This window comes from Sarcophilus harrisii, chromosome 5 (assembly GCF_902635505.1).
Source record: "Sarcophilus harrisii chromosome 5, mSarHar1.11, whole genome shotgun sequence".
Taxonomy (NCBI): domain Eukaryota; kingdom Metazoa; phylum Chordata; class Mammalia; order Dasyuromorphia; family Dasyuridae; genus Sarcophilus; species Sarcophilus harrisii.
The window spans coordinates 282653915-282671307 of NC_045430.1; the positions used below are offsets into that span (position 1 = coordinate 282653915).

The 17393-nt window shown below is 38.4% G+C and overlaps 1 pseudogene; it reads left to right on the plus strand.

Annotated features, from left to right (window-relative positions):
• Positions 1-246: 246 nt before the first annotated feature.
• On the plus strand, positions 247-16065 carry LOC111721202 (annotated as a pseudogene).
• Positions 16066-17393: the final 1328 nt, after the last annotated feature.

Below are 17393 nucleotides of genomic sequence, written 5' to 3' on the forward strand. Positions count from 1 at the left end.
GGTTTTCTTTTGCTTCATTTTCGAAAGACATCTGACTTCCCGAGGATCCTTTTGAATAGACAGATCCCCGGTTCTCAAATGTCCCCCAAGGAATGGGTTTCTGACAAGATAATGAACACATCTCACAAATATCAGAGAGAAAATCTTAAGAGATCGAACTGTCATTTGAAAGGTAAAGAGTAAAAAAGTGCAAGAAGATTCTAAAAATAGGCTCTTTGGGAGGACAGCTGGTGTGACAGGCAGGGGATGGGAGAGGAGCCAGGAAGACCCCCACAGATGCAGACGTCGATTCACCATGGTGTGGAGTTACTTTGGCTTGTTGATTTTGATAGGGCCAGCAATTTCATCCATGAAGGGAACTGTCAATATGAGAACTTCCTCGAGCCGTGTGAATCGCCTGGTCCTCCAAAATTTGCAGTTTTAGAGATGGGACTGGGAGACGTCAAGGTACTGTCACATGGTCACAGAGCTGTTAAATATCGACAAGCCTGAACCAAGGGTTTCCTGACTCCGAGGCAAAAGTACTTTTATGCTCTTAAGGTTAGACACAGCTCCATTCTTACTCCAAGTATTCTTTATTAGCTCGCCTTTTGGACATATGGAATCCAACCATTCTTTCAAAAGGCGATCAGTGAGCACTGGAGGAGGCACTGTGCTGGGTGCAGAGATAAAATTCAACACTCTATTAGGGAAATAAAACACACAAGGAAAGTTAATAGAAAATATACAAGGGAACGTGAGTGTGGGGTGGAGATCAGAAGTTCCTAGGAGAAGTGGTGCTTGACTTGAGCTTTAAAGGAAACCACAGACCTTTGAGGTTGTGATCAGGAGGAAAGACACTGGAAGCTTTCTGAGAAGCCTGGCCATCTGCAGAAGATGGATTGTTCTGTACAAGAAATAGAAAAAAAATTTGTTTGGGCTAGAATGGATTGTAGAGGGCATGGGGGAAGTACTGGGCATTGACTCTGGCAAGATAAACTGGCAGAGGGCTAGGAGGGGCTTCCAATGTCCAAATCAGCTTTTTGTATTTCATATTAAAGATAAAGAGAAGTTACTGGAACAACATGGTCAGCTGTGGGCTTTAGGTAGATCATGTGCGTAGCTATGGGGGAGAGAGACAGACACAGAGACAGAGACAAGAAACAGTCAGAGAGACAGAGTCAGACTGAGAGACAGAGAGAAACAGAGTCAGACAAAGACAGACAGAAACAGAGGTAAGCACAGAGAGACAAAAAAAAAAGAGAGAGAGAAAGAGACTGAAAAGAAGAAATGAGGAAAGAGCGGAGAGACCGGGAAGGAGAATAGAAAAATGATAAAGGTTCACTTACAGGTTGCAAATCTGGACAAGTGAGAGATTGGAAGCACTCACTAAAGAAAAAGAATCGGGAGAAGGGAAGGTTGTGGTAGAAAAGAAAATGATCTTTTACAATTTGTCAATCTGGGTCTATGAGAGTTTTCTTAACTTTTTTTCCTTTTGTCACCTCCTTCATTTCATGCAACATTGTCTTTCAAGAACACATGATTTTACACTCTACCTAGGCGTTTTTATCTTGTCTGGTACAGTGAGCCGGAGGTGCCTATGGGCCATCCTGTTGGAGAAGGTTAATAAGCAGCTGACCGTGCTGACCTGGAGCTCAGGAGAGAGACGAGGGCTGGATATATGCAAGTGGGAGTCAGCTAAACAGAGAGGTTAATTGAACCCATGCCAGCTGCTGACATAGTTAAAAGAATAGGAAGAAACAGAACCCTTCATTACACCCACACATGGGGGAGGAGGATCCAGCAGAGGAAGCTCAGAAGGAGCAGCCAGCTTGGGAGCAGAAGAATAAGAGGCAGTAGGGTGAGAAAAACCCAGGGAGGAGGTGTCTGAGAGCAGGGGATGGCCAACCATGTCAAAGGCTGCAGAGTGCAATGCGAGGAATCAACTCATCTCTGAAATGCTGGAAATTAGAGGCTTTCAGGGCTTGTGTGAGACACGTTCTAGGGGCTTGTGGCTAATTTAACAGAGGCTGAGTTACAGTTAAATTGGCCAAAAATAATTAGAGCTGAAAAAAGTTTTCTTTTTTGTGGCTGTTGTTTATTTAATTGAAGTGGTTAACTCAGCCAATAAATTATTCAAACCGCTCTAGATTGACAGACACAGATTCATGGATGAATTTCTGGGATTCAATGGGGCAAATATTTATTGGGTGCGCACTGAGTGTAAGTCCAGGTAATGACTGCTGAGGGGGCCTGGCCTTGGAAAGGAGTCCTCTCAAGGCTCTGGGGTAAGGCTGAAATACAGAGATTGAATGTTAGGATTCAGACAAACATGAATTCATTTTTCATTAAAAGCTTTAGATATACACACAAGGATGCATCCATGCATCTATTTGTATTCATGTATATATGTGCATATACCCACATACGTGTGTGTGTGTATGTGTATATAAAATCACTCTGGGATTTCTCTAGTTTTTAGCCTTCCCACATTGCTTTTGTATGCAGGCCCAGGGCCCCCGATTTTCCTGGTCTTTCTGCCAGGCTGTGGACATCATCCTGTAAGTGTCTCCAGCTTTTTCAGACTGATCTTGGCAGGTCTTTGACCTACAATTCACCTTCAGGTCCATCTTGGGAACTTTTTCCTCTTGATAAAATATGATGAAGCTTCTACTTTGAGGACATAGTTGTGGAGCATTCAGGGTTCTACCTGGCCTAGGATTAGGCACAAATAGGGGCTTTAGTGTCCTGCCATCTTGTTCCCTTTATCAGCCAATTCCCAGCCTCTTCAGAGTGACCTTAAGGTCAATGACTCATAGGACTTACAGCCAGAAGGGCTTTAGAGCACAAGAAGTCCTAATCCCTCATTTTGCTGATGAGGAAGGGGTAGATTCTCTCTGCCAATCAGTGTGTGCACTTTCACTTTCTGATCAATTTCTAGCCTCATTTGGGGGACCTTCTAGAAAAATATGTTGTTTCAGATACTTTGCATGAAGAATTCCTGGGTACTTGGGGTGAGTCACCTTTGGTTCTGCTCTCGTCTCAATAGTCAGGCTCTAAAAGGCGTGTGTGTGCGTGTGTGTGTGTGTGTGTGTGTGTGTCAGAGAGAGAGAGACAGAGAGAGAGAGAGACAGAGACAGAGAGACAGAGAGAGATGGGGTTAGATTTAGCAGTCACGGTATTATGTATGTTTCCCTATAATAATCCCAAACAATTAAAGGCAGCTGCTCCAACCAGTTTGCGATGATTCAGGGAGAACATAGGATAAATAGCTTGTCTAATCTGGGGAGGTGGGGTGCCTGGCAGGATGGAGTGGTACACAGTGTGAACAAAAAGCTAGCACATGAAAGAAGTTCTGGACTTAGTTGGTTTGGCTCCAGAAGGAAGAAGAGCAGGATCAGTACATAGAAGTTGCAAAGAAGCATGTGTATGCTGGATGTCAGGAAAACCATTTTTTCAATGAAAATTGTCTCAAATGGGCAGCTGTGTAGATACTAGGAGAAGACTGTCAGCCTTAGTAGATGTTCTAGTAGTAGTTTTTTTTTTTTTGTTTGTTTGTTTCAGGAGAGGATTTGGTCAAAATCACAAAAAGCCTTCCAGGGATGAACCCCATGAGTCCAATCTGCCCCTTTATTAGAATTCCTACTGAAGGGGTCACTTAGCATTGGCCAAAAAACCTCAGATGAGGAAAAGCACCCTACTGCTTGAAGTAGTCCATTCTCCTTCTTTATAAGGTTTTCTTCCTACTGACATTCAACTGACAACCTCTGTGACTTATACACACTGCACTTTGAACTATTTCCTTTCCCTTAAGTCCTAATAAATCTGCTTCTCCAGTATAATCAATCAATAAACCAGTAGGTATTTCTGAAGCAACTACTATATTCCAGATATTGTGCTAGACGCTGGTGATTCAAATATGTCTCCCCTCTTTTTTAATTCTTATTGCAACCACCCAGGTAAACTCTGCCTCTTCTTTGCAGGGCTGTTGTCATAGTCTCTTAATTCTTTTTGCTAGCTCTCTTCTTTCCTTTCTCTATTTTTCCTCCATGTCACTACACAAAGAGTCTTTGGGTTCCACTGTCCCAGTTTTTTCACTATTAAAAAACCTGATTTCCAAGGCCCACAATAACTTGCCTCCATTGCCCCTTCCCAGAGTCATCAGATCATAGTTTCCACTACCTGCTCTATTTTCTCACTAAACTGGACTTTCCCAGCAGCTTTCTCTTTAAAACTACCCTCCATCCACTCTATGTGGATCTGATATATACCTATGACTCTACATTGTGTATCTCCCATCAGATTATCAGATTATGAGTTCCTTGAGTACAAAGCAGTTTTTCTCTTCCTTTGACCCGTTCCTGCCACCCAGCAGTGCTAAACAGTGCTCTTCCTCCCTTTTCCCTCCTTGTCCATGCTGTCCATCAGGGTGGGAAGCCTCACTGGCTCCATGCCATCATTAAATTTTTTCCTTTCCTCCAAGGCTCAATTCAGGGGTCATCTCTTCTATATGCTTTCCTTGATGCTATGGCACCTAGGTGAAAGTCATCTTCCCACCTCATGTGCTCCCACAGAGCACTAGACCTTTCTTTTACACTGAACTCACTCTGCTGGAATATTTGTGTAAATGCCTATCTTTAATTAGATTGTAAACTCCTTGAAAGCAGGGTCACTTTGCCATTTAAAGCTCTTCACATCGTGGCCCCTTCAAGCCTTCCAAGTCTTTTTACAGATTACTTCAGCCCCTGGCCCCCAACACACACACGCACACACACACTCACACAGAAACACACACACACACACACACAGAGAAACACACACACACACTATACTCCAGCTGCTTTTGTCCATTTGATATTTCACACACACAATACAGGATGTCTCATATCCACAACTCTGCATTGTATTTCCCTCATACTCTCCCTCCCTCCTGTTTCCACTATCCAGAGTCTTGTCCCTCCCTCAAGATTCAACAGTGGGCTTCCTCTTTAAGACTAGTCTCCATCAAATCCATATGGATCCATCATGTACCTATTACTCTACATATTGTATTCCCCCATTAGAATGTCAGTTCATTGAGCACAAAGTGTTTTTTTTTCCTTCCTTTGACCTCTTCCCTCCACTCAGCATGCTAAATTTGGTACCTAAGTATCTAGTAACTACTTGTTGACTGAATAAATCTACAAAATAGAGCAGGGTGTTTTTAAATGACATTAATGTATGAAGGATGTGAGACTTGTCTATGTTGAGAACTCGCTACCATTGCAGCCCTCCACCGTGCTGTGATTGCCTTAGATGCCACTTAAAAGAATTATCTGAGGAGGCAAGAGATGAAGTGACTAGCATCAAATCACTGGTAAGGACCTAAAGCAGGCCTACAATCCAGGTCCTTCTGACTCCAAGCTTTCTATCCACTTCTCAGTGATTTTTCTATTTTTCTGCTTTATATTTACATAGAGTGTTTGAATTGAACTCTAGCACTTAGCTATGGATGTTGGGATTTTAAATAAAGATTAATGAATAATACTACTTATTGGATGAGGTCAGAAATCAAATATACATTGATCTAGGACAAAGAAAAAAATCTCTGTCTCTCTCTTTTCCTCCTTCCTTTTCTTTATCTCTCTTCCTTCTTTCTCTTTTCATCTACTTATCTCCCTATTATCATTTCCTACTTCTCCCTTTGTTTTATCTTTTCTCTCTTTTTTTCTTTTGAGTCCTCTCCCTCATCCATTTAGCATATTCAAAATTATCATATCCTCCCAAACTGCAGCAAGTTTAAGTGTCCATTGCTTAACTTCTGAACAACAGGCACTCTGGGTAAGATCTCACATGCTCATTAGCCCTGACCTCCTGTGCAAATACTATTGACTCGTCCTTGGTCTGCAGCATTAATGGACCTCACTTCGAGGCTGTGTACTGTAATTGAGTTTGTGGGTAGTCTAATATAATGATGGCATGGTGTGAGGGGCTACTAAAATTACCACCCTTTCTAACTGATCACATTTAAAAAATGTACAATTATGAAATGCTATATTTGTCCTGCTGAAATCTCTTTTCTAAAAAAGTTAATGTGTTTTTGCCCATCTCAATATGTACTCCTGGCAGTTTTCTGCTGCTTATAGGTTTCCCAGACTTATAAACATGTTCAAGAAGAGCTCCTGGGATGCAGTTTGACTTTGCAACTCCTCTCTGAAGGGAAAGCTGAATCCAAGGCAATGCCATACAGACAAGGATTGGGCAATAGGTTTTTGCTGATTAGCTGAATGATGGAAAAGGCAACAAACCACAGGTTACGAGTGATGTTTTCCGCTTTCTACATCGTATCCAATGAATCCCTTTTCTGTCAGAACATAGTCAAATTCATGAGATTTTGGAGCTAAAGTTTCCTTTTTGATTTACAAATTCCCCTTTCCATATCTCATTTGCTCTTTGTAACTCACTCTCTGGTTTGGATGCATTTGGATGAGCTTGACAGTCCAGTTTCTTATCCATTGTCTCTTGTGCCTAACTTTATTGGTGGAAAAAGTAAATTTTTTCCCAGGTATTTTTCCAAGAACATTTTGCTCATCACTTCTCATAGAACAATACTCCCTGGCAATCATACACCACAATTTATCCAGCCATTCCCCAATTGATGGTCATCTCCTCAATTTCCAATCTTTGCCCTGAGAATAGAACAGTTACAAAGAAGTTTGTACATATAGGCCCTTTGTTTCCTTCCCCCTCCCCACTTTTAAATCTCTTTTGGTATTCATTCCTAATAGAGGTATTGTTAGATCAAAGGATACGCATGAATTTATACCCCTTTGGGCAAAGATAATATCTTTGGATCATTTATCAATTAAGGTATGGCTCTTATTTTTTTTTTTATGAATTGGACTTAGTTCCTTTTATATTTGAGAAATAAGGTCTTATAAGAGAAATTTCCCTCAAAATTATTTTTATAATAACTATTGCTAACTGTAGTCTCCATATTTATTCTATTCTCTTTCTCATTTCACCCTGCTCATCTTCAAAGTGTTTTGCTAGTGCCCCCTGCCTGCCCCAATATGTCCTCTATATTATGACCTTTCCCCTTCCCATATCTCATTTTCTCATGTTATCCTTCAGGATAAGATTGATTTATGTAACTTTATTGAGTGTGTATATTATTTCCTCTTTGAGTCAATTCCTATGAGAGTAAGCTTTACTTATTCACCTTCTCCTTCCCCTTTTCCCCTGGATTATAAAAAAGTTTTTTCTCTCTTTCTTATGGTAGATAATTAAAACCATCCCACTTCTTCCTTTGCATTCTTCATAGTAATTTCTCTCTTCACACTTAATTTCATCATTTTTTAAAGATATTGTCCTTTCATATTCAACTCACACCTGTGCTCTTTATATATATGTGTGTGTGTGTATGTAAGTAGAATATATGTATGTATGTATGTATGTATTCCTGCAAACTACCCTAATAATGAGAAAATGCTGATAAGTTATGAGTATCATCTTCCCATGTAGGAATGTAAACAAATAAACCTAATTAAGTCTCTTATGATATCATTTTCCTGATTACCTCCTTATGCTTCTCCTGAGTTCTGTACTTGAAAATCATCTTTTTCCATTCAACTCTGGTGTTTTCATCATTAATTCTGGAAAATCCTCTATTTTGCTGAATGTCCACTTTTCCTCTGAAGGATTATATTCAATTTTGCTGGATAGGTGATTCTTGGTTGCAATCCTAGCTCCATTACCCTCTATAATATCATCTTCCAAGCTCTGGTCCTTTATTGTAGAAGCTGTTAAATCTTATCTTATCCTGACTATGTCTCCACTGTACTGGAATTGTTTCTTTTTGGATGTTTGCAATATTTTCTCCTTGACTGGGATTTCTGGAATTTGGTCATAATATTCCTGGGAATTTTCATTCTGGTACCTCTTTCAGGAGGTGATTGGTAAATTCTTTCAATTTGAATTTTACCTTCTGTTTCTAGAACGGCAGGATAGTTTTTTCTTGATAGTTTATTGAAAAAAAAAATAATGTGCAGGATCTTTTTTGCATCATGATTTTCAGTAGACCAAATTTTTTAAAATTATCTTTCCTGGATCTATTTTCCAAGCCACATGTTTTTTCAATGAGATATTTCACAATATTTTTCTTTTCATTTTTTTATTTTAATTGATTATATCTTGATTTCTTATAAAGTCATTAGCTTCCATTTACTCAATTATAAATTCTAAGGACTTATTTTCCTCACTGAGTTTTTTGTACTTTCTTCCCAATTGGACAATTTTGCTTTTTAAGGCATTTTTCTCCTCATTAGTTTTTATATTTCCTTTTGCACCTCTGAATTATTTTCCTAATTTTTCCTCTATCTTTCTTACTTGATTTTAAAAATCCCTTTTGAGCACTTCCATGGTATGAGCCCAATTCTAATTTTTTTTTGGAGGGTTTGGATGTAGGAGCTTTGACTTTGTTACAATCATCTGAGTTTATGTTTTGATCTTCCTTATCACCATAATAACTTTCTATGGTCGGAAACTTCATTTGTTATCTGCTTATTTTTCTAGCCTGTACTTGGCTTTTAACTTTTTGTTAAAGTAGATCTCTGCTTCCAGGTTGGAAGGTTCACTGTCCCAAGCTTTAAAGGTCCCATGAAGCTGTTTTCAGAGATCCTTTTAGGACCCTGTCCCCAAGTCCTCTTTTCTGCTTTGGAACTGTTAACAGTGTTCCTGTTCCACTGTAGCTGTAAGATCTAGTGTGCTAAAGCAACAGGGTCCTGCTTTGCTGATACAGGGGCCTGTTCTGGGACTGCACACCAGACTCCCAATCTAGTGTCACAAACCTTTTCTGGCAAGCTTCTGAGCTACCTTCAGCTGGAAAAATGGTCTATTCCATCTTTTTGGGTGTTCTGATGCTCATTGAGCATCATTATTAGAGGAATTTGGAGTGGTTTGGGGGAAAGTTTAGGTGAGTTCCTGCTTTTGCTCTGCTGTCTTGGCTCTACCTCTGAAGTCCAAATGGAAAGACATTACTGACTAATGTGGGCTTCCCACATATCCCTAATCACCAGATTTCATTGGAGACATTAACTCTCAGAATCCCCGAGTCTTACTGAATAATCAAAGCAATTCTTATGTTACTTCATAGAAGGAAAATAAAACAATCCAATGAAAAAATGGCCATTATACATAATGTTACCTACATGTGGGTTGGGAAGCCTATTAAATGAATCTATCTAAAGGGTTGCTAGGTGGTTCTGTGGGTAGAGCACTGCATCTGGAATCAGGCAAACTTTGCCTAAAGAGTCTTCAGAGCTCAGATTCTTGCTAGTGAGTCTCTGAATAAGTCATTTAATGTTTTCCTGTTCCAATTTTCTCATCTATAAAGTAGGGGTAGTACTAACATACATTTTACAGGGTTGTTGTGAGTATTAAATGACATATTTCTAAAATCTTGTGCAACCCTTAAAGTTCTATATAATTTCTAGTTATTGTCATTATTGGTGCTATTGTTGTTGCTGGTGTTGTTGTATAGACCTCAGAGCAGGATCACAGGTAGACTGCAAAGTGTATTCAAGCTTAAGAAGGAGAAGATTGAATGGGTTAGTTTTTAGAAAACTGCATAGTTCTAAACTGTTCCAAAACAACAAAAACTTTTCCAAATCAGAATTCTCCTAGTGATTCTATATGGCTACAAATCATGAAACTTCATGATCTCAAGTGAGTCAAAATGTCAAGTGAACCAAAGGGCAATGATAACATATGAGGAAGGTGTCCAAGTAAGGTTTATGACATCATCAAAGCCATGTAGTATGAAGAAAAGAAATGTATGAGACATTTGCCCAAGAGTGATGGGTGATAGATGGACAGAATGGATAACTGATTGAATAAAAGAATGAGTGAATGAATTAAAAAAAAACATTTATTACATGTTTCTAATGCCAAGTACTACACTGGGCAGATTGGGAACTGCAATGGAATCTATAAAATATAAAAATAGCTAGATGGAGTTTATTAGAGTATTGGATGAAACTTTTTTTGGAAAATTTACAGGAAGATAGAGAGATCTAAAAAAAAGTATCACATAAAATCTAAACACAATGTGCCCTATTTTGGTAGAGATCATAGGCTGAGATTAAGCATGGCCATAGGATGGATCAAGACAGTTTACCTGCATCCATCTCTGAAGTTATTTTTAGTTCTAGGAAAACCAATTTCATTTGTCCAAACGGTGATTGTGTCATTACTCACACTTCTCTTACTGGTCTGAAAACATAATATAGTTTCAAGGAATCAAAGCATTTTTTAAAACTGTCATGACATTCATTCCAGAAAGGTTGAAATTCAATTTTTGAAATAAGGAAAATTCATGTTTAAATCACATGGAATTTGGTTTTCTCTTAGACTTGGCTATGATGCTGGATCTAAACACATTTTCCAGTAAAACCCCAAAGACTGAGATTGAGAATTGATAATATTCTCCTCAAGGGTTTGAATGATTTCTTAAATTATCTTAAAGAAGAGTGATTATCCCTTCTTTGTGAATGGTGAATTTGAGTCACATCTTCTGCAGGATGGTAGGCTAGAGCTCTCTCACTAAACTTCCATCACTCTCTGTCTACTGTGTGCTTCTCTATTGCCTGGGAAATTACCCATGACTCCTCTATCCTCAAAAAATACTTATTGGGCCCATCCATCTCTGCTAGTTCTCATTCCCTATCTCTTCTCTCTTTGTAGGACCAAACTCCTTGAGAAGGTTACCTACCATGAGTGGTTTTTCTTCTCTTTCTCTATTTATCTTCTTAAGTATGCAGTCTGACTTCCAGACTTATCAATCAATAGAAACCTTTATCTTGGAAGTTACTCATCATTTCCTGACATATTTTGTGACCTTTTCTCAATGTTTATCCTTCTTGACCTCTCTGCATGTCTTGATACTATTGATTATTCTCTTTTCCTTGATAGTATCTTTTCATTTTTTGTGTTTTTTTTTTTTTTGCTCTCCCATGGCTTTTCTCCTGTCTGTTAGCCACTTCTCTGTTTTCATCACTGAATCTTCATCCAGGACACCTGCTAATCATGATTATCCCCCAATGCTCTATCCTGAGTCTTCTTCTCTTTTGCATCTATATACTTTGCTTGGCGATCTCATCAGCTCCTATGGATTAAATTATCATGTTTATGCTTTTGATTCTTAGATTTTATTATTATTATCATTGTTATTGCTGTTACTGTTGCTAGGAATGTTAGAGCTTGGATCTCTCTCTGGCTGCCTCTTCCACTTTAGTGTCACTACTTGGTTCTGAGAGACTGAATGTTGACTTTAAAAATGGCTATGTCTTGACTTTGAAGTGACCTTACCTTTTTGGGAGGTCTAGAGATCTTGGGCCTAACAGGTAGTGCTGACTGGGCTTAGAGGTTTCTTCATCAGAGAAGATGACTATTGTAAGAAGTATGGAACCACTTTCTTGATTCTGATAAGCTGAGAAGGTAGTATAAAGATGAGGAGAAATGTGGTAACATCTGTTCTGCAGCCTTGCAAACTACTTTATGTTCTAATGAGATTTAAATTTCCACCCTCCCCCAGGAGAATACAGTAGCAGAAGTCTTAAGTTCCTGAATACTTTTAAAACTGTTTTCTTCAGTTGGTGTATAATTGAGAATGTTTTGTCCTTAGCTCTTCTATTTTTAGGAAATGAATATCTGTCCCATACCTGATAACTGCATTTTAAATCAAGCATCTTTCTGCTCTTTCTTCTAGGGAAAACCCAAGATGTGAGTTCAAACCTAAGTTTTAAGTTAATGATTCTGATGTCTCAGGGTGTCAAAGAATATAAGAAAAAGGAACCTAAACCAATTTTATTAGAGTCCAAATGCCTCTAGGATTGAATTCAATCTAGACCAATTGAATGTGTCTAGAGAGAAAGAGACCTTTATTACCAAGTGAAAAGGTGCAATGTCTCAGTCCCTGTGGAACCAACAGCATTTTAAATTGTTAGACGTTTATCATCATGCACAAAATCGCTCTGAGATGATTGTGAAAAGAGAGACTAATAGGTGGGGAATTTGATTCTTGAAGGAAACAGACAAAAAGAAAGTAGTTCCTTCCCTCATGGAGCTTACTTTCTACTAGACAGAATCTAAATGAAAGAGAAGACTGCCATGGTGGCCTCATGATTGCTTCAAGAACTCCTCTTTCCTCATTAAATTCAGTTATCAAGGTAGAAATTATTTCAGGACGCCCAGAAAAAAACAGGAGATGACACAACTTCTATACACTAAAAGAAGATTTCAAGATAGAAGCTGAAGCTTTGGGATGGGTAAAGTGCATGGCCTCTTTTGATAGCCTTAATTAGTGATCCTCTCACTGGGCAGCGTTTCATTTATCAGGGAACTGGCAGCATTCCCTGGGAACATGTCGAAATCCCTATTCTTCCCTCCTTCTCCAACATTGCCATTCATTTCAGTGACAATTCATGCATAATCTAATAGCCCTGGGGTGCCATTAATTTTAGCAGTTGCACAACTTAGTTGGGGAAAAAAGCATAACCAGCATCACGGGGCCTTGAAGGTCAGACGACACCACAATTTACACCTTTGTTGCGAGACATGAAAATTAGCAATTAACATAAATATATTGATTACCATATGGACAGTTTAGCTTGATGTAACATGGAAGCACAGAATCATGTACTAATGAAGACGATCTTATTTTATCATATATAAGTTTTCTGCTGATTTCCTACAGAGAAAGTTATTTTAACCATTTTAGAGGACTGGGATACACAAAAGAAAATGTCAGGCTAATGATAATTGATGAAAAAAGTGTCTACATCAGACAAAAAAAAATGTGAATAGGCTCTGTCTGCAACTTCTGGCACATGGAAAGTGCCCAGACATGGTAGGTGCTGGGAAGCTGAGTAATAGGGGGAAATGGCAAGTCTTTCACATTGGTTGTTGTTGCTAATTCACTTGGTCTCAAAGAAATGAGTGTGAGCCTGGTATTAATCCTGGTGTTGGGGGCTACAATAAGAATACCTCATTGAGAAACAAAGCGAAAACCTCATTAACAACATATATTTATACTGATAGTTGATGATCCAAATTAACTCCTTGCAGTACTTACGGTAATTTGGAAATATCCTTTTGGGGAGCCAAACTACTGTTACTTCATACAATTTCTGATGTCTTGGAAGCTGCCAGGTTCAACTTAGTATGTATTCATCCATTTCCAAATGATCACTTCTCCTTCTCCTTCCAGGTTCCATTGCTGCAATGGAACTTGGGCAATTGCAAAAAATAATTGGTGATATTTAAATCAGTCAATCGTGATCGGACTTCATAATTCTCATAAAAAAGTTTGATTGTGAGGAGAGTAGAAACTATCATTACAGATAATTTTTTGATTATTTGTGGATTTAATACATTTAACCTGTCTGGGTCACATGTACTCATCTTTGTCATGGGTAACTTAATTGGGGATTTATCACCAGTGGTGAATTCATCCCCTGAATCAGCATTTACTCCGTCATCTGTTAGCAGTTCAAGAATATTTGGTGAGTGAATAAGTAGATGTTAGGATCCTTTACTATCAAAATTAACTTAAAAAAAAAAAAACATGGGAAGGGGGCAGCTAGTTGGTGTAGTGGATAGAGCACCAGCCCTGAAGTCAGTAATACCTGAGTTCAAATTTGGCCTCAGATGCTTAACATTTCCTGGCTTTGTGACAATGGGCAAGTCACTTAACCCCAATTGCTTCAGCAAAAACCAAAACAAAACAAACAAAAACACAAAAACAAATCATTGAGAAGAAAAAAGAGCCCAGTATTAGTGGTTTGTTACTGAAGTATCAAGAAAGATTTTTTTTTAATTACTTGTACTTGCTTGGACATGGACACAAAATCAATCAATAAACACTTCTTTATTAACCATTTAATACTATAAGACTAGAAAAGTTTTTTGCATCATATTTTGAAAGGCCTTGAATGTCAGACTATGAACTTGACATTTTATTCAGAAGGCATCTAGGAAGTCCTTAAACAGCAGAGAACTAACCAAGTTTTATGTGTGTACCATTCAAGATCTAATAGAAGGAGTAAGAACCAGCCCTAGATGTGTTGACCTTCTTTACAGAGTAAGTGAAAGAATGAAGCATCAGCATGCATTATGTGCAGAACATTGTGTTAAGCACCGGGGATCCAAACAGAAAAGTCAAATAGCTCCTGCTTGCAAAGGATTCATATTTTTAAAAAAGAAATATTCATTCAACATTTTTCCCAGTAATATGTAAAATAAGAAGGCATATGTGAAGTTGTGTAATACAGTTCCACAAAAGTTATGTTGTAAAAGAAAACATAGATTCCCCCCAAAAAATACCCTCAAGAAAAATAAAGTAAAAGTAAAAGTATACTTCAATATATATTCAAACATATCAGTTGTTTCTCTGGATATGCAAAGCATTTTTCATCATAAGTCCTTCAGAGTTGTCTTGGATCGTTGTTTTGCTGAGAATAGCTAAGTCATTCGTAGCTGATCATCTTATAACATTTCTGTTACTTTGTACACAGTACATTTCATTTTGTATGTGCTCATGGAAGTCTTTCCCGGTGTCTCTGGGAGCATCCTGCTCATCATTTCTTTGTAGCACAATAGTATTCCATTATAATAACATACCACAATTAATGCAGCCGGGGCAAAGTGTCAAAGTTGCAAAGAGCCCGAGATAGAGCTTGATGCCAGAAAGAACTCATAATGAGAGCTACCCAAGGTAGAATGGGCTGCCCCTGGGGAGATGAGAGATTTCCCTCCATTCTAGGTTCAAGCAGAGACTAAATGATCATTTATCAGATATTCTGAAGTAAAGTTTGCTTGGTTGGATCTGTACGTAGATTCTTGTTCTTATTCTGCAACTGAGCCCCCTCAAACACGTTGTAGTCTATTGGGGGTAAGCAGACACACAAATAATGAAAGACAAAATATGTGGGGGAGTGGGAACTAATCATTTTAGATATTAGGAAAGACTTGATGTGGGAGATAGTACCTTGGGTTAAATCCTGAAAGGAAGTTAAAGATTAAAGTGAGATAGGAAAACTTCCAGAGACCATCTGGCTAAGTGTAGGAAATCTGCCCACAAAGACAAAGTCATATGTAACATGCTAGAGACATTAAGATAAGTATGATATAGGAACATGTTACTGAATATAGTGGATCTATTGCATTAGGGTGGCAGTGTGAGAAGTATGGAGTCTTAGAATTCAGTTTCTGATTGACCCTAATTCTTAATATCTTTAGGACCATGGGCAACTTACTTAGCATTTCAGGGCCTCATCTGTAGTGATTAGACTCAGAGGTCCCCAGGGGTCACTTCTGACTTTTGACACTTTGATTCTGTGACATGAAGAAATTTTGGAAAAGAAATGGAGTGTGTTACCCCTAAATGATATATGTAAATATTTCTTTTTATTTGATATGGATAATATATGCAGGATACTTACTGTGTCTGCAGAAATGATACAAATACAAAATACAAAGTAAATTCTTTCACTTCAGTGATTTCAGGTCAGAGCCATTAAAAAAAATTTGCAGAGACAAACACTAAGATAAAGAAAAAGTCACAAAGTCCTTAAAAAATTACTTCTTCAAGGCAAACATTTTCTCCAACTTGTGAGGATCTATGTTGGAAAATTTTCAGGAATAAAGAAGGAATCTATTTGTGATGGTGTGAGTGGGGAGACAATAGAGAGACCTTGGAAGACTTCCACTCCTTGGAACTGAAGGAGGATGTGCACTTGGCGCCAATGGCTGGCGCCACTGGGAGTTTTCCTCCAGCGTGGGCCAGAGGTGTCCTTGAAAGATGGGCAGTGAAGAGATGGGTGTCCAGCCTCCCCATAGCAATTCTACCCTAGAGAAAGGAAGGAGCCATCCTTCATCCTTTTCAATCCTTGGACAGAACTTGGACAGGATTCACTAAAGGGAAAGCTTCCCAGGAGCCCCTAACTCCATATTCAAGGAATGGACACTTTGGTGAGAAGCTACCACTTCAAAGTGGGAGGGAGGTGTGAGGGGATCCTTGGAAGACTTTCAACATTAAACATGAGATAACTCCTTGGATGCTTTTCAAGACCTGGAGGGGACCGTAATGAAGAATCATGCTGCTTCCATTAGTCTATTTTTTCTCTGCATGTTTGCAGACAAAGCTGAGAATGTGTCCAATTTCTTCCTTGGCTAAGGTAATCTATTTTTAATAGGGAGACTAGGAAGCTTGGCACTTTTGCAAATAAAAGGAACAAATGAAAGAGCAAGACATTTAAATAAGAGTTATTACCAATCAGAGATGCTTCTCTGTAGGTAACATCTGCATTCTGTTCCTCTATAGCCTGCTAAGAAGAGCGCCATATTGGAAAATGAATATTTTTTTTTCCTTCTTGGGCAATGTCAGGCTTTACAGATGGGAGTCATAGCTTCCTTTATATGTAATTAGACTTTTCTGAAAACTGTAGTGTAACCCAGAAAAGCAAGGAAATTATTTTCAAAGTTTGTTTTTTTTCAAAGAATTAAACATGTAACAATAACAACTATTGTTATATAAAATCCTAAAAGTGTAACATATTATAATTGTTTTTTGACCAGATTCATGATTTCTTTACTTTAGGGATCTCCTCTCCTCGTGGGGAAACTCCCTCTAGTCAGTTACTTAGGCTCATACAACAAGTTTTTTTTTTTTTGTCAGAAACAGCAGTTGAACATTCAGTAATCATAATATACATTTATGTAGTACTTACAGTTTGCAAAGAACTTCATGCTAATTATCTCATTTGATCTTCACTATGATCCTGTGGGGTTAAATTCTATTTTTAGTCTCATTTTACCCATTAAAAAAAATGTGGCAGGCAGAGATTAAGTGAGTTAGCCAGGTTTACATAGCTACTAAAATATTTGAGGCCTTTCTGATTCCACAACTGGAGCTCTCTATCTACTACAGCAAGATACTATAAACATGCATGTATATATATATGCATTCATGTATATTCATATATATACATATACGTGTATTTTAATACTGTGCATTCATGTGTTTATACATTTATATGCAGCAGAGATGAACAACAAAAACTAATATGAAGTTCTTTTTTGTTTTGTTTTGAGGAAGTGGGAGACTTTGCAGGAAATAAGATGACTGTTGGTGTCCAGGTGCCGGTGAGGGATAGGTCTGACCATAGGAGGCTGCCAGCAACTTTGGTTTGTTCCTATATATGATGTGTCCATTCTGGTGTCAAATCATCTCTTCTTTTCCTCTAATTTAGTGATGTGGTAGGACTAGATATCTCCAATGGAGTTTCCCGTCAATGAATGCAGTAACAACATGACCATTTTTTTTAACATAATTCTGCTGGATTGGTTGATTTATGGAGGTCTCCCCCCTCTATTTT